Source organism: Heterocephalus glaber, unplaced genomic scaffold (assembly GCF_053883595.1).
Source record: "Heterocephalus glaber isolate CG9 unplaced genomic scaffold, H.glaber_assembly_v1.0 deba00001457, whole genome shotgun sequence".
Lineage (NCBI taxonomy): Eukaryota > Metazoa > Chordata > Mammalia > Rodentia > Bathyergidae > Heterocephalus > Heterocephalus glaber.
Window position 1 is genome coordinate 30,154,750 of NW_028258305.1, and position 16,533 is coordinate 30,171,282.

Here is a 16,533-nt window from a genome sequence, read left to right on the forward strand (position 1 = left end):
TTCCTTCTTTCAAAATAAAAGATACAAACCCCTTTCACTGTTAATGGAAAAAACACAGGCAGTTAACCCTCACACCTAAGGGGGTGAATGTGAGGACTGAGCAGAAACTGTTGAGGTGGAAGAGAAAAACTCAAAGGCAGCTTAGGTGTTGTTTCTATTGGAACTATTAGGATTTGGGGAACATAATTTTTTTTCCCAGTACCGGGGATCGAACTCAGGCCTTGTGCTTGCAAGGCAGGCGTGGTGCCCCTGAGCTAAGCCCCAAGCTGGGGGACATAATTGGGTATGGTTTCGACAGCATGATACCTTTCCTTCTCCCGTGTCCTTTTCTAATGCTCATCAGGCTGAGACAGATAATGTGATCGAAATCCTCTAAACAATTCTTTCACTTTTTAAAAATGTCTTTCTCAGTCAGGTGTGGTGGCTCACACCTGTAATCCCAGTACTAGGGAGGCTGAGACAGGAGGATCACTGTGAGTTCCAGGCCAGCCTGGACTACATAGTGAGTTCAAGATCAGCCTGTCGCAAACAAAACAAAACAAAACCCAAAAACAAAAAAACACAATAATTCTTGTCAACCATAGCTGTCCTACTAAAACAGTGGCATTGTTAGGGGTCGTTTTTGATCTTCTGTTTTTTTTCTCTCTCTATGGTTTCCACTTTAGCTATCTGCTAATCTCATTAGTGTATCTACAAATTCAAGTGCATCCAGTGCAATAGATCCCACTAGAGTTCAAACTCTGAGAATAAGGATCTTTGCCTATCACGTTAATGGCTATGTCCCTTGTCACATAATAGATGCTTTATGTGTATTTTCCATATGAAAAATTTACTATTGAATGAAAGATGTGTTGACAGAATCTCTGATGAAGGGATCTGCTTCTGGGCTGTGATTAGGTCTCTTGAAGTTCTGCTTGTCCACAGGAGGTGTCCTCTGGGGTTTGGGGGTTGGGGCAGGCAGTTCCCCCTTGGTCAGCTCTGACAGAACTACAGATGCAGAGTCCACCTGAGTATGTGGCTGGATTCTTAAGACCACCTGCAAGAATATGTAAAATCCCCAAAGCAGAGTGATTATTCAAAAGAAATATGGCTGTCCTTCCTGTTAGGATCAGAATGAAACTTTTCCTCATGAGCCTCACAGTGTTGCACTAATGACCTTGCCATACTGTCACTGCATCTTCAGTGAGACGGTCTGTGATGATTTCCTAGGGCTAGGTTAGAAAAGCGGGTGCTGTTCTCTGGAGGTGCAATGGGAGGTCCTTAGGCCTACTTGTGGATGTCTCTGAGGGGGTGGCGGCCTCCCCCTCCTGATTTATGTGTGGGATGCTTCTGGGAGCAGTTGGACACCCTGGAGGAACTTCATTCTTAGTTAGAAACAGCACTAGAAATTAAACACACGCTCACACACTTCTCTCTGGCCTACTTCTCACCCCAAAAGATGCTAGATCTAAAAGATCATTTCACTTAGAGGGAAGCCAAAGAGGTGAAAAAAAATGACTTTTTGTTTTCTAAAATAAGAGGATGGAAAAATGCAAAACAACCCAGCAACTGCCAGCCAGTTTGATGCTAGTGCCCTTTATTTCAATGCAAATTTAAGACACCCGTGGCCTAATAAAATGAAGAGTCCATACAGGACCAGGCCTCACAAAAATGAAACTTTTCATTCTCTCTGACATTGACATACTTTGCCTGTGTGGTAGAGTACTGGAAAAGTCACTACTGTAACTCAAAATGAACACGCCTAAAATTCTTGGGCCCATGGGGAATCTTAAAACTTTCTTTGGAGTGGCAAAATAAATTTCAGACCTATCTTTTTGTCACTTAAAGTCCCCAAATCTAGAGCCAGAATAATTAGGGATGCTGGCAGGGTTGCAGGAAAAAAAACCCTTCTCTCCCAAGGCTTTGTTCTGCTCCGGTGAGAACTGGCAAGTTCTGCCCATAGTCCAGCGAGAGATTGTGTAACCCTGACACCCCTGGGGGCATACCAACCTTGAAAGAGCTGGCCTCCTCCTTCAACCTGGCATGGCAGGTCCTGCAAACCAAGAACCACTTCACTGGCCAAGGAACCAGCTTGGACCACATTCTGCTGGATTTAAAGCTATAATCCACTCACCCACCTTACCCAGTAGGTAAGAAGTGGCTCTTTACTCATTTGTATAAGTAGGATTTCTGGGCCGGGGCTTTAGCTCAGTGGTTCTGCCGCCTGCTTTGCAAGTGCAAGGTCCCGAGTTCAATCCCCCATGACAAAAAAAGAGTAGGATTTCTGAGTTATATTTGTGTTTTATGTTTTCCCTCCCCTCCTTGTAACAAAGAAGACATAAAGGCTATGACCAGTGTTGCATGTCCCCAGTGAGGTTAGTGGCACAGGCTGTGATCTCTGACTTCAGCATCATTAGAAATGTGGGTTACATTAAAGGAAGAGTTTCTGGCCAGGGCAAGTGATGGACTCTCGGGACAGATACCATTCCCTGACCCTGGGGGTAGGGGATGGGGAAGCTCTAATTTCCCCTCTGGCCACATCAAGTAGATGTGACTCTGTCCTAACTTATGATCTAAAGGGAATTAGGAAGATCCTGTCCCCAGTTCTTTTTAAAATATCTTCACTGCTAGATCTTTGTTTCTTATTGAAAACTGTTGGATCTTAAAGAGTACCCTATTAAATTTATTAGATGGAGGGTTTTGCCTGAAACATGACCAGTTTTCTAGTGTGGATGATGGCTGTTGAAGGACAAAGCTCTTGGACAAGGACTACCAGGTGGGCTGGAAGAGAGGAAGAATAGGGGGCGGAAAGAGAAGGAAATATTTTGTCTGTAGATGGTCCTGACTCTGAAAGCCACTAACGAGACAAAACAATGCTACTGTGCCACCGCTGGGCTGAGGACGTAGCAATCTGGGGAAGGAAAGAGAGGACAAAGAAGAGAGGGGGGAAAAGAGAAAAAGAGAAAGGAGAATGTCTCTAGCCTCTTTATCGGACAGGCCATCCCCAGTTGCTCCCAGCCAAGGGTCCCTGATAGTGGTGAGGTGGAATTCAGCCTCCCCTGGATCACAGGGGTTCAAGTCCCTGTCCTGAAACAACTGGCTGCTTGATCTCTGGAATTTCTTGTCCATAACAAGATGGAGCTGGCCACATAGTCCAAAGGTTGCTTCCAACTGGCAGGGTTCTTGTGTTGTGAAATGCTGACTATTTTGAGCACCCATGACCCCACTACCAGTAGGCAGCCACACCTTACCCAGAGGACATTCTAATGGATCCAAGGGGATGATTAGACAGGGAGGCCACTGTTGCCCTTATCTCCCAGAGCTCCATCTCTTTGTTGGTAGAAAGTTCATAGGAAAAGTGTTTGGAAATTGCTGCTCAGCTCAGTTCCTTTTTTTAACCTTGAGATAAGAATGTCTGTGTTTGGGTCTCAAACATGTCTCAAGTTACATAACTCATTTTTATTAAAACTCTCCCTGACTGTTTTATATTCAGCTTTTTAGTTGCCCTGGTTTGCTGGCATTAATGAAATAGGTGGCCTTGTATTTATGCTAACTTTTTTCTTTCTCTTTCAACTCCTCACAGAATAATCATATTGGTTTGTTTAGTAAACACTGAGACCCGCTCCACCACCCAGGGCCTGTGGCTGCTCTGGGAAAGCTTTGTGCCGGGTTCAGGGAGAGTTTTCAAGAGAACCGCCCAAATCCATTTCCCTTAGAGAGCCAGCCAACTTCATTCTGGTTTGTTGAGCAAACCCTTCCCCTACCCGAAGATGCAGCAGCTACTCCTCTGCATAGCCCTCCCCCCCAGGCCCTGTCCAAAGTAGCTCCTTCCCCTACCCAATATCTTTTTAGGACTGTTTTCATGACAGATTGTATTATCTGAAATTATCCTGTTACTTATTTTAATTTATAATGACTTTCCAACAACCCTCCCCACTGGAGTGTGAGGGCCCCCAAGAGCAGGGTCTAACCATCCACAACCATGCTTCGCACAGGGTCAGGACACAATTACTCAGCCGATGACCAAGTACGAGCTAGGCACTGGACTCTTTGGGACAGATGCATCTATAATTTTTAAAAATGTTTTACTTGTTTGGAAATATGTTTGTCATCGGACAGGGTCCAAGCACATTTCCCAAGGCAGTGACTGGGAGCCTGGACTCACTTCACCCACAGGGCAGATTGTATTGATTCAGGAGAAATAGAACGCCCAACCTGCTAGATGTCTGATGCACTGAGTTCGTGTCCCCTGAAATCTAAGAGTAAATTATAAGGAACAGTGGAGGTTAAGAGTAGGAAAGATTTATTGAGAGATAGCTCCTGAGAGACAGGAGGGGTTCCTAAAGTGGGTTGCCACAGAGGTCATTTCTCCAAGAATGTTTTATACAGCAAAATTACGACATAGGTACAATGTGGGTCAAACTAAAATTAACCAATAAGATTACAAGTATAGTTGGCAATATTGATCCAATAGGGAAGCAGGGTGTGGGCACATAGCAGGGGTATATGGCTAATATTAACCTCGACTTACCTATGACTTCTAAAACAGGAACATTTTGGGGAAGGGATGGGTCCAGGTGTTCTGGTCACCCATCTGGTGTCTGATACATATCTGCACTTAATGGACTAGGTGGTACCAATGACAGTATAATCTCAAATTTCCATTTATCCCTTAGGGAAGTATGTAAGTCTGTCCAGATTTTATCTGGAGGGCTTGCCTTCTTCCAGGTGCACCTCCAGCCACCATTTTGATGTGGTCTCATCTTGTGCATTGACTTCCTGTCTGATTGCCTGTTAATTTCACCCTATCTTAGCTGCCTATAATGGCATCACAGGAAAAGGAATTTTCAGGATGCATCAGTAAGAGGTATAAAGCTGTTTATTAGGCAGGATTAAAAAAGTACACACTTCAAGAAATAGAGTGTGCCCTCAAGAGGGCAAGAGGCACATTATAGACTGGAGCTGGTGTGTTTTTGGGGGGTGGAAATCTGGAATTTGAGAGTCTAGAAAATGTGGGCTTGGCCCACCATAGGCAGAAAGATAATGGGTCATTTTACAGGTGAAAGGAAGGCCCAACTATTTTTTTTTTTTAACGGATGAGCGGTATTTTGTCTTAGAACATTTTTTGAAACTTGAATTTGTTTCTCTTAAAGTCAATTTATCAGCTAAGCTAATTTATAGCCTTACAGGACCATATGTGTAAGGGATTTTAGGTGTGATAGGCCTGGAAGAAGAGAAGCATGAACAAGTCTAGAGTACAGATGTGGATAACCTTGGGTAACTGCGTGCTGAAGTCGAGGTCTTCTTAAATGTACAATTTTTAAATTATGACTTTCCTTGTCTTCCTTCTTCCTATGTATCTATTTCTTTTTTTTTCATTACTAAAGCCTTTATTATTGCTATTACATACAAGTCTAGAAATGGTCTCTTCCCAACAAATTGCATCCTGTGTTATAATCAGGGCAAATTTTAAAGCTCATTTTTTGACAGAACTGTTCCAATAAAACGTTTTCTGGTGAACCCCAGTCATGGTAAGTAGTCTAGTCTCTAAATTTTATTGTTACAATCACACTAATAGACAGTCTCCATTCTCCACAGAAGGAGATCTACAGTAATGATCTACAGTAATGACTGTCTGTAGTAGTAGTAATGTCTGTAGTCTGTAGTAATAACTGTAGATCATTTTCTGGTTCAATTTCTCTGCCAGACATTTTGGGACTTTCATAGGACAATAGAAGTTCTGACACAGGAACTTGGAGGAGATGCAGCAGCAACAGTTCCTCCACCTTTTGAACCGTCATGGAGTCTGGGCGTTGCTTCTCTAGGACGTTCTGTCCAAGTTGACTTGGACATTTTATCCTTAGTTTTAGCAGCTGATTTTGGAGCATACACGGTTGTTATATTTTAAGTTCCCCATCTTCAGGTGCTCTGTATTCTGTTTAAGAAATAAAAAGGAATGAATGATAAACCAAAGACCTTGTGGCAGAGGAACTGGTATCTAGGATGGACTGCAACAAATCTTCATTTGGTCTGTTTTTGTCTGGATCCTGATGTCCACCAGCCTTTTTCTTTTTTGGGGGGAGGGTACCAGGGATTGAATTCAGGACTTTGTGCTTGCAAGGCAGGCCCTGGAAACACTGAGCTAAATCCCTGGCCAGCCCTTTTCCACTCATTTCCAAAAGCTTTCTGGTAATCAAGCTTTCAGCTCCACGCCTTTCCTCTGGAAGGATCTCACATGTGGTTAGGGTCTTCAGCTGACTAATTTTGGCAATGATGAACTGCTGAGCAATTTGAGACTTTTTGCTTCCTTCAGACAGGGGCTTTTTAGGCAGGACAATGTGCTCAGGCTCTGTAGCTTATCCAGCTCATTGATAAATGACCAATGTGATATCTGGTTCTCATCCACTAAAGGTACTGCAAGGATGGGAACATGGATGTCTTACACTCTAGGCAGATATGCAATCAGGAATAGCTGCTTTTCATCAATTAATGGATTAGAGGAAAGGTCTAATAACTTGAGAGTTTGTAGAACATCAGTCGATCTTTCTGAAATGCAAATCCTATTTGCACCGAGGCACAACTCCTCAAGGACTGGCTACCCAGGGGCCCAGTGAAGGACCTCTGCCCATGTTATTACTGTTCGATTGAGGACTAAAACCTTCAGTGTAGAAAATGTTCCAGTTAGAGATGGCGAAGCAGAAGGAAACTTCATTTTATTCTCACTCAGGTTAAGAAACTCCAAGTGCTTGAGCTGAAGGGCGATACAGATCACTTCATCCCAGGATGACAACAGGTTGACAAATCCAATACTCTAATATTCTGACAGGGTTTGGCGATTCCTCCTTTTTCACCAGCAAAACTCACTGCACGTTTCCTCAGAGAAACTTCTTTCAAATTGGCCAGCTGACTCTGCTGTTTTATAATAGAGTCAAAACATCAGTTTCCACAGGTTTATTTCCAGTCATAACAATGTGCTCTTTTCTATCATCCTGTGGTTCATAGCAGTTCTTAATTGCAGTAAGAAAGTCCACTCCAAAATTTACCTTGTTTGTACAGATCCTCCTGCTGGGTGCCTTACACATTTGAAAGCTCTCCATGATAGGAAAGCTGTTCTTGTAGAGGCTGCACACATTTCCTGGCTTGTGATCCTTTTCCATCTTGGAAGCAGGTCAGGCTCAGTTGGAATCTGTGTCTTTATTTCTTCTACCTCATGTGGGCAAAATTAGAAGTTTTGTAAAACCCTCAATTTGTCTCCTACTAGGTATTTGTGTTACCACTGAGTTCATGGTCTCTATGTCCAAAAATGAAGTCGTGAACCAGAGGAGGAGATTAGGAGAGTTTTATTGGAAATAAGAAGCACAGCTCCTGGGTTTCCAGGAGGGTCCTGAGTGGATGGCAGTGGCCCCTCAGTCCAGAGCTATTTAAGGATAAGCAGAGCACTGGAACTGCCCAGTTGTTTGGCGGTCACCTACCACAGGTGGCTCTGTGGAATTAAAATGACCGGTTGGATGGGGCCGGGTATTTAGCTCAGTGATTTCGCCGCCTGCTGAGCAAGCGCAAGTACCCAAGTTCAATCCCTGGTACCAAAAAAAAAAAAAAAAAAAAAAAAAATGACCGGTTGGAACTGAGGCTCTCTGATCCAGTTCCTCACCTTGTAGGGTTTAAAAGAAACTGAGCTTTTAGGGAAAAACTGTTTTGTTTTGTTTTCATTTTAAATTCATGGAAACTGGAGCTCAGTAGGGAGTGGCCGCAGCTCCCTTTACTGGGGAGGGGGATGCATTGCAGGTTGCCTGAGGAAGCTCATCCTGGGTTTAAAGACCTAATTCACTGTGTGTTCTTATTTTAACTCCTCACGGTATGGCTGGTCACTCAACTCTGTCTCAGGCCCTTCCCCTAGGGTGCTGTCTTTCTTTTAAGCTGCCTTATTCCTTAACTAACTAAATAAGCAGTTCTTCACATTGGGTGGTCACCATCCATTGACTATTTGACATTGCACGAAGTACTAGGATAGAGGCAAAAGAATGCAGGAGGTGAACAAGACCCCTTCTGGAGAAATTTACCAGTCTGGTGTGGAATGGTACACAGACAAGCGAAGGAAATAACTGCCATAATGAGACTGGTGCCTTAATAGAGTGATGAGCATAGTGTTCCAGGTGCAGGAATCAGAGGAGGTTTTGAGATTTTAGCTTTACAGATTATAAGGATTCAGTGACAGTTTGACAGGAGAAGAGGAGAACGCATTCGAGGCAAAGGGAACAGCATGCATATGCAAAGCTATGAAGCCACAGAGGATCTGGTGTGGCCTGGGTGGGGACAAGCAGGTGGAGCTTTGCATAGCTGCAGGGAAGGAATTACTGTAAATGGGGGAGAGACAGAAGAGGGGGCTTGAGGCTGGAAAGGGGTGGATTGTGGAAAGCTGGGCTCAGGACCATAGTAAGAGGGGTGAGCAGGTAGCACATGCCTGACTCCTTGGACTGGATAGGAAGACTCAAGAGTTTACCAAGGGGAGGCAGATTTGCAAGCCCCCCAGGCCCTGACTTGTTGCTAAAGCTCTGACCCAAGATGTTTGGTGTGTCATTTGGGTACATTTAGGGGTAGAGAGAGGTTTAAGGAAAAACATAAAATTTTGATGATAATAATTCTAGGATGCATCTTAAGGCCTCATACAAGGGAGACACTCTGCAGTATCTTCTTCATTAGCTTCACAGTGAAGCCACCGCTGGAAACAGTGAGTGGTGTTTGTTCAGTCAGGCCTGGATGATCTCACAGAGATTCCTCTAGGAGGAAAGTCTTCTGCTGCCAATTCTTCCTGTGCTATAAGCAAGTCTGGGTCCTGCGCCTTCTTTTCTGTATACCCCTTCTCCTCAAGAGACCCTATCCCCTGTCATGATGTGTGATATCCTTTGCAGTATACCCCTGCCTGTCTTCTGACCACCCATCTTGCCTCTCTCTCTCTCTCTCTCTCTCTCTCTCTCTCTGCTCCAGCTACAGCAGTTTCAGGCTGGTGCTCAGGAGGTCAGGCTGCCTCCCATCTCATCACCTTTGCTTTGGCTGCTCCTTTCAATGGAGCACTCTCTCCCCAGAACGTCACCCTCACGGTCAGGAGGCAGCTCCAATGCCTTCTCTTCAGAGAGACCTTCCTTATTCACCCAGCCTACAGAAACCTGCTAGTTACTCGTGTGTTGCTTTGTTTCATTTTCTCCTTAGCTCTTTTCCCTAATCAAAGCTGTTTACTTCTTGTTTACCTTCTTACTGTCTTCTACCAGATCTGCTGCTTGGCAGCAGGGACTGTCTTTTTTGCACCTTGTGGTAGATCTTCTCCACCTGGAATGATGTGCATGGATGCTTACTTGGAAAGGAACCCAACAGAGTGCCCTGATAACGTCCTTACGTAATTATAATACTTGGCATTTGTACTTTTCCACTTTTCAAAACAATTTTACAGACATAATCTCACTTCTACCTCAAAATAAGGCAAGCAGAAGAGGGCTTGTTACACTACTGTTTTCAAGATGAGTAAACTGAGCTGAGTAGATTGAGAGGTGAAATGATTGTCTAAGTTTTTCCAGTGAATGAGTGACAACACAGATCTTCTTCCTCTATGGCCAACTCTTCCCAGTCTATGTCACATTCCTAAATTCTGTAGACCCCCTGACTCCTCAGAACCGAAGAATTCACCCCCATAAGGAATGAGAAATGCAGCACTCTTCACTCCTCTAAGAGGGAAGGAAAAGAGAGCTTAGCTTCCACCCACGGGTTCACCAGCACATCAGGCTAACTGCTATCTAGTGGTAATGCTCGAGTTTGGACAACAACATATTCATTTCCTCTGTGCAAACCAATTTTACTTATGAAAATGATGAGAGTCTTGAGCTTTCATTTTGATTTAATGTCAAAAGCACCAACAGCTGTGTAAGTTCACATATATCACCTTCAAGGCAAATCTATCTGCTGGAGTATGAGGAATGAAAGTCAACCTTGCTATTTTTAAAAATAGAGGTAATAGAAGTACTGTTTTTCTAAAATTGCCTAGAGAATCAACAACAGAATAGATTAGAGAGTTAAGAAGCCTAAAATTCGGGCCGGGAATTTAGCTTAGTAGTTTCACTCCCTGCTGCGCAAGCGCCCAAATTCGATCTCCGGTACCAAAACAAAACAAAACAAAACAAAAGAAACCTGAAATTCCTGATCTTACCTACTGGAAATCAGTTTCTACAACTCTTCTCTGGACTTCAATTGTCCATTAATAGGAATTTTTAGGAAATATTGATGCGTTTATAATACTTGTAAGTGATTGTTTTATGGATTTTATTAGAGTATGTATTTTTACTTTATTATATGTATATTTATAATATAAATAAATTTATTATATGTATTATATTATTAACATACATAAAAAGCAAGGAAACTATATAGGACTCAGTGAATTTTATGAATAACTTTTTAAATTAAGTTTATTTATTGGTACATTTTAGGTATACAAGATAGTAGTTACATTCATCATTGGGATCTTGTACCTTTACATGATATATCTTGGTTCTTATTTTTTTTCCCCATTCCCTGGCCTTCCCTTCGACCCCTCCACCCTTCCCTATTTACAAATAATTTGTTTCCATTTTTTTCCTTTTCTCATATTTTTTCTTTTCCCTTCTTTCTATTCTCCTATCCCTCCCATTTCCCCTATTCCTTTAGACCTTTTCTTCCTATTTCACAATATCAATTATACATTTTGATCCTTATTTACACTTTTAGTTTTTCATACCAGAGAAACTATTCGGTATTTACACATGTGTAGGACCCAGTGAATTTTAGTTTGTTTTTTTTTTGTACTGGGGATTGAACTCGGGTCCTTGTGCTTGCACAGCAGGTGGCGAAACCACTGAGCTAAATCCCCGGCCCCAGTGAATTTTAATAATATGAATTATTATACTCATATAATCAGCTTCCAGATCGAGGAATTGATCATTACGAGCCCACTAGAATTCTCCTCTTGCCTTGTCCTGATAATATCCCCAAGCAAAGGTAATCATTATCTTGAGTTCTATCACAGTGGACTAGTTATATCTGCCATTGAGCTTTATGTAAAAGAAATTGCACAGTATGTTGTCATCACTTTTTCTCTGGCTTCTTTTTTTTTTTTTTTTTTTGAGACCGGGTCTTGTTTTGTAGTACAGACTGGCCTTGAATTTACTGTGTAGCCCAGGCTGGCCTGAACTCACACAATCCTCCTGCCTCTGCCTTCCGAGTGCTGGGATTACAGGTGTGTGCCACCACATCTGGGTATGACCATTCTTATACAGGTCTTTTGGTGAAAAAAAATCTCTATGGATTTCATGTAGGTATAAATGCAGGAATAGAAGCTGGGCATGGTGTTGCACGCCTGTAATTCCAGCACTTGAGAGGCTGAGGCAGGAAGATAGCTGCAAGATTGAGGCTAGCCTAGGCTACATAGTGAGTTTAATGCCTGGAGCACATAGCGAGACCCTGTCTCAGAACAAATAAACAAACAAACAAAATCCAAGAATGGAATCAATAGATTATAAAATACACAGTCATCCCTTTATCAGCAGGTAATTGGTTCTAGGACTCCCTAAGTATACTGAAATCTGGGAACATTCAAATTCCTTATAAAATGGTGTAGTATTTGCATGTAACCTACCCACAGCCTTCTGTATATTGCAGATTACTAAAGATACAGAATGTAATGTAAATACTATGTAAATAGTTGTCATGATATATTATTTCAGGGTGATGACAAGGAAAAGAAATTTCTACATGCTCAGTACAGATGTAATTTTAAAAAAAATATTTTCTGTCTGTGGCTTGCTGACCCCATGCATGCAGAACCTGAAAATAAAGAGGGCCAACTCTGCATATATTCATGGATATTGCCAGTTTTCCAAAGTAGTTCTACCAATGTATCCCTTCCCGACTGATGCCTGAGAAGTCCAGTTGCTCCCCGTCATTGGTAACACTGCCATTATCTATCTCTCATTTTAGCTGTGCTTGACTGTGACCCATGATGGATTTTAATTATAATTAATTTCATTTGTTATAAGTTAGTAAATATATTTGTGGAGTGGAACACAGGAAAACTGAGAATACTGTAGATAGAGACTAAACCAATTTTGATACTCAAGTATCTCATCTTGTGCTGTTCTCCAATTCCTTTATGTGGATGGGTTCAGCCCACTCAACAAGATGGCAACCATCTTGAGGTCAAGGGCTTCGTTGTTGGCTTCTTTTATAGTTGACATAGACCTTAGCATAGTGTCAGGCACATAGTAGGTACCCAGGAAGTTTTGACTAGATTGGACTGGAACTAAATGATGGAAGTGGACCCATCAAGGTCTATGGAATATCTCAGTGTTCACCATTCCCTAAAACCCCCTTTCAGGCACCTTTTAGGGTGATAAAAGGACCAGGACAGAGGTATTCCTGAAAATGCTCAACTCCTTTGTGTTCCTGTAGATCTGACATTCCAAATGCTGCGGATATTTAGGAAGAAGAAGCCCTTCTATGTTCAACTGGATTTTCCGGACACACATACCTTAGGCCATCAGAAAGTGGAGCAGAAAGAAGACTGTCTTAGCCTGGACTTCAAGAGACATCATTGTTTTGTGTCTTTTCATGCTTGAAGGAGCGCTTTAGACTCAAAATGTCCTTTATTACACTACCCTGAATTCCTTATGGATGAATCCAGTCTGATAGGAAATTTTCCAATCTCTAGGATACTTAGTTCTCCATTTGATATTTTAGAAAATCTATCCTAATTTTTAAACATTATCTTGCCTTCTTATAAGTTAATGGATCTGTACTCAATAGGCCATTTTTACATGCAACATTGTGTCATGTTACGCACATTTTTGTTCACTTTGAATATTGGTTATTTCTGGATTGAGATACTGAAAGGTTAAGTAAGTACATTTTAGTGGATCGGATCTGATTTTGTTTACTAGTTTATTAAGCATTTATTAAAAATAATTGGAGAATTATCCCTCCTGGCCTTTTCCTGTTTGGACCCCGACACGCAGCATGAAAGATGGGTATTTATAGACATGGTTATGAACCGGGGATTTAAAATTGAGTCCTGTTTTCAGATTCCCTTTGCCCCACTTGCCCGCAGGCATGTCGAGAAAGGGTGAGTGTGTCTGTGTGAGAGGATGGTAGAAGAAATAAGAAATTCTTGAAAAGAATATTGTCGTAAGATCCCGAAAGCATATCAGATAGTTACCGTACACTGTCACTAATGGGGAACAGGCTTGTTCTGCAAGCTGAAATCACGATCGGCAGGTAATCAGATCTAGAGCTCTGGGTCTCGCATGACACAGTGATCGTAGTAGACTAGACCAAGAAACAATGGGATGTTTTATTCTCTCCTATCAAAGTTGGCCAGCTGCCCAAGATTTGTGGGGAGCGGAGGAAGGCTGTGAGCGTCAGAATGTTTTTCACTTGGGAACGATGGGCTAGCTTCAGGTCTCAGACCTCCTGATAGTTTTCTCCCTTCATCTGTGTCTTTGCTCTTTTTTTTTGGTGCCGGGGATCGAACTCGGGTTCTTGCGCTTGCGCAGCAGGAGGCGAAACCACTGAGCTAAATCCCCCGCCTTGTGTACTTGCTTTTTAATCTCAGATTGAACTGGTTGTGACTCTTGGGTTTATTAAATTCAGGCCCTTTAGGAAACTCTGTGGACATTTTTTATCAGGAGCCGGGGGCTGTGAACTCAAATGCGTGGTGTAGACAAAGCAGGTAGCATAGTATGAAATGCGGTCTGTGGAAGCTGAAGAATCTATTTCCTGACCTTTTGAAGGGAGACCTGATAATTAGCTGCAGACAGCAAGCGCTATATAGGTAGACTGGCCCAGGTGGTCAGATTTTCTGATTTTTCATGAAAATCCAGAAATCTTATTTTAAAAAACGTGTACAATTTTCTGATTTTTAAATGTTAAAATTAATCTATGGAATTCAAAGAAAATCACTTTGAGGGCCAATTATGTAAGTGCCAAACAAAACAAATCTGTGGATTTCATTCAGTCTCCCAACCCTGGACCTCTTGCCTAAATTAATTTTCTGGAGAAATAAAACCAAACATTAATTCAAGTCACTTGAAGTTATAGGGAACTGTATAATAAGGACCTATGTGGCAATAAAACACACAGGATTTTCCACCATGTCACGAGGCCTCATAGAAACCTGGTGACTCTATAAATATCTCAGATCAAAGGAAGGCCAGGAACAGCACTTGGCTAGCACTGTGAGATGACTAAAAGGTCCTTTTCCACCACCAATGGTGTAATTTACGCTTCTCAACTGCTTTGAGTTTCAATCTTAAGTGTCCCCCAAGGGTCCATGTGGTAAAGCTTGGTCCCCGGCATGATGATGCTATTGGGAGATGGTAGAAACTTTAGTGTAGGGGTGTGAAATGTCTGTAGGTCTGTGGGGGTACAGTTTTGAAGGGTATAATGAGGCGGCCTTGTTTTTTGCCTCTGACCCCTGAGGTGAGTGGTTTTGCTCTGCCTCATGCTCTCCTACAGTCATGCAGCATCCCCACCAGAGGCCTCCGGCAATGGCTTCTCTTAATCATGAACTGGAACGTCTAAAACTGAGAGTCAAAATAAACCTTTTCTCTTTATATGTTATCTCTGGATTTGCTAAGTAACAGAAAGCTGACCAACAGGTGCTGTGGCTATGGCTCACATTATTTTCTTTGGTGATACCACAATTCTTGACTGGGTCTCAAGGTTTCTTATTGTAGGAGAAGCTTTATTACTTCAGTTGTGCCCAAATGGTGGAAGGAGAAGAAATGGAGCAAGTGGGTTATTGAAGCAAAAGGGGAAGAGCTGGTGGGTCAGGATATGTTTGGAAATCATGTCCAGTGTTCCAACCCATGACAGACACTGTAGTCTGCCTCTCTATTGGTGTCCCTTCCCCTCCTTTGTTGTATTTTTGGAGACAGGGTCTCACTACGTAGTTCAAGCTGGTCTTGAACTCACTATGTAGCCCAGGCTGTCACCTACCTCACCTCCCAAGTGCTGGGATTATAGGCGTGTGCCACCACACCCTGTGTCTTCCCTTTTTTGCTACCAACATCCCAATTGTGTTCAGATATCATGCAATTTATATGCTACAGGGAAATCTGGTTCCATAATTGTTTTGATATAATTATGGCAAGTCTATTTTCCTTGTCAGAAATTAGTTTGGCAATGAGCACATATAGCAATTCCAAGCAATGGGAAGCATTCCCTTCTTGCTAAGGGAATGTCCGCCATCCCAAGCTCCTAGGGTAGAGAAGGTGAGCTGGTCCCAGCAACCAGAAGGAAGCTCCCCCAACGCTATCTCAAACTCCTAGGGCAGAGAAGGTGAGCCATGTGGGTGCCAGAAGCCGCCCCCCCCCCAAGGAAATGAGAAAACACATAAACAAGCCTCAAAAACAGAGTTCCAGATCACCTACAGCAACCCCAAAGGGAAACGAGATGGAACAATCTGATACTCAACCACCTGGACTCTCTGAACTGGCAACAAAAGAGGATCTGGGAAAAATAAATCAGAAATAACTACTCAGATAACAGCAAAGATTGTGCTCATGGTGCAAGACATGATTAATAAATCTAGAGAGGACACAGATAAAAAAATACAGAATCTGAGGAACATGATGGAATCTCAACATAGGAAACAAATGGAATCCATAAAACAGATACAAACAGATTTCCAAGAGATTAAAAACTCCATTGAAAGTCTGCACAGCAGAATGAACCAATGTGAGGAGAGAATTTCACATATAGAAGATAAGATTGCAATTAGTGAGGAGGAAAAGAAAAATTGCTTTAAAATTGTAAGAGAACATGAGAAATCAATCCAGCAGCTGCTAGACGATGCAAAGAAGAATAACATAAGACTGATTGGAGTCAATGAAGAAAGAGGAGAGAGTACAGATGACATAAAAAAAACTCTTCACAGAAGTAATGGCAGAAAACTTCCCAAGGAGGGGAAAAGAACTTGACATACAGATAAGTGAGGCATATAGGACTCCAGCTAGCCTTAATTAAAAAAAATCTACACATAGGCATATAATAGTTAGGATTCCAGAAATCCAACAGAAGAACAAAATTCTATAAGCAGTGAGAGAAAAGAAACAAATCACATACAAAGGAAAACCCATCAGAATTACAGCAGACTTCTCAATGCAAACCCTCAAGGCAACAAGAGCTTGGAGTGATGGATTTCAAGCCCTAAAGGAAAACAGCCTCCAACCCAGATTGATGTACCCTGCAAAACTATCTTTCAAAATTGATGGAGAAATAAGATACTTTCATGATAAAGAGCACCTCAGGAACTTCATGAATACCAAACTGGCACTCCAAAAAGTTTTAGACAATACCCTAGGAAAAGACAATGAGGATCACAACCCCAGGAAACCCAGCAGAATGAATCCATTGGGCGTGACAAATTAAACGCAAAGCGGGAGAATCCAACAAAAAGAAAAAGTCATGACAAGGCTTTTAAAACTTTTAACTTCATCTCCCTAATGAGTGTATAATTCAATCTTATTATTGTAC

General features: G+C 42.2%; 1 pseudogene; it reads right to left on the reverse strand.

Annotated features, from left to right (window-relative positions):
• Positions 1-5,845: 5,845 nt before the first annotated feature.
• Positions 5,846-7,111, reverse strand: LOC101708367 (tubulin-specific chaperone E pseudogene; annotated as a pseudogene).
• Positions 7,112-16,533: the final 9,422 nt, after the last annotated feature.